Below are 219 nucleotides of genomic sequence, written 5' to 3'. Positions count from 1 at the left end.
GGATGTGCTCTGGCCACTTTGCTGGGGGTGTGTGGGGGCTGACGCTCAGGGAGAGTCCCGGGGCACTGGCCCCCAGGGCTGTTCCTGGAGACCAGGGTCTGTGACGAGCAGCAGCTGTGCAGACCCCTACCCCGCCCCTCACACAGCCACATCCTGCTCCTGCCAAGCCAGAGGCAGCACAGCCCTGTCGCCACACTTCACCCTGGCCCCAAGAGGCCA

The sequence above is a fragment of the Theropithecus gelada genome, chromosome 19 (assembly GCF_003255815.1).
Source record: "Theropithecus gelada isolate Dixy chromosome 19, Tgel_1.0, whole genome shotgun sequence".
NCBI classification, from domain to species: domain Eukaryota; kingdom Metazoa; phylum Chordata; class Mammalia; order Primates; family Cercopithecidae; genus Theropithecus; species Theropithecus gelada.
This window is presented reverse-complemented; position numbering follows the sequence as displayed.